Source organism: Pyxicephalus adspersus, chromosome 3 (genome assembly GCF_032062135.1).
Source record: "Pyxicephalus adspersus chromosome 3, UCB_Pads_2.0, whole genome shotgun sequence".
In the NCBI taxonomy this organism is placed as follows: domain Eukaryota; kingdom Metazoa; phylum Chordata; class Amphibia; order Anura; family Pyxicephalidae; genus Pyxicephalus; species Pyxicephalus adspersus.
The window spans coordinates 115,019,181-115,020,488 of record NC_092860.1 but is presented as its reverse complement, the minus strand read 5'-3'; positions in this window follow the sequence as shown (position 1 = coordinate 115,020,488).

Genomic DNA, 1,308 nt, shown 5'->3' with positions numbered 1-1,308 from the left:
AAATAAATATAATTATCATACCTGGGAGTTAATCCTAAGAATTACAAGCCCACAATATAAACAAAAATTTCTATGCAAAAAAAATAGGATCACTTTTTGCATCAAAAAATTACAGAATTAGAACGCTAGGGGGGTTAAGATAAGTTGAATTACTTTTGATGTTTTGTTGTTCTTTTGTTGTTACTAGGCCTCAGGGAGACGCTGGTTCCTTCATCAGGGAAGGAACCAGTAATCTCAAGCCCAGTCAATATTCCTAGGTCTATTCAGGGCTACTAGGGCCTAGGTTCCAGTGTATGAATATTCCCACCTTCAGGGGATATTCATACTGTCTGGAGTCAGGGCTAGGTTAGGGTGTTCATAGGGGGTGACCGTTTCCTTTTCCCTAGCCATTAAAGGCCTAGTCCTTTGTATTTATCTTTCTGTTTTCCTCCCCTCCCCGTTATCTGTGACAATATTGTTATCAACCTATGAATATGTTATTGATGGTATATACATATTGGTAATAGATTGTACCTGTTACATAGTTGTCTATCATACTTACTTGCTGTAGATATATTGTTATTTTCTACCTTCTATCTAATACCAGCATCATATGTCTTTTCATTTATTAGTTCTATCTTTATGTGTCTCCCCTATCCCCTAAAGAAGCAACGTACGGGTAAATGTGTCGGGAAATGAGACAAGACACCTATAAATGTCAACAAAAGTCTTTTGTACAAGTTCAGTAGGACTATGTATAGAGATAAGATCACATAAATATTATATTAATTTGTTTGCACTATTGTAAAAACTATTTTGTGTTTCAATACACCTTCTTGCCACAAAAGCCTTTTCTTCTCTCTTCTTTTCAAATCCAATTTAGTACTAATTGGCTTGGCAAGGTGGTATTTTGTATACTCTTAGTGACCCCTTCTCCTAACCTCTATATACTCCGAAATAGTAGTTAGTGGGTCTAAAGTTGAAGAAATGATGGTGTACATTTTTTATTTCTTTTCTCAGGAATTTACCATTATTGGATACTAAAATAGCAATGTCCTGAGCAGAAACTGTCCCACAAAATCCTTTTTTTGGCAGGAGATGGCCAGTGTTACAGTACTGGACTATCATCAAAATTCTACAGTTACACATCAGATGTCATGTATCAGAAGCATACTTGTATACCTTAAATAAGAAATACATTTGAAATACCCCTAGCAGAAGGAATGTAGGTAAAGGACATCCCTCTGCCACACCCTCAATTACACAAACAAATAATAATAAATATCCGAAAAGAACTGGCTAAAGGAAAGGGAGACAAAGAATGTTTCT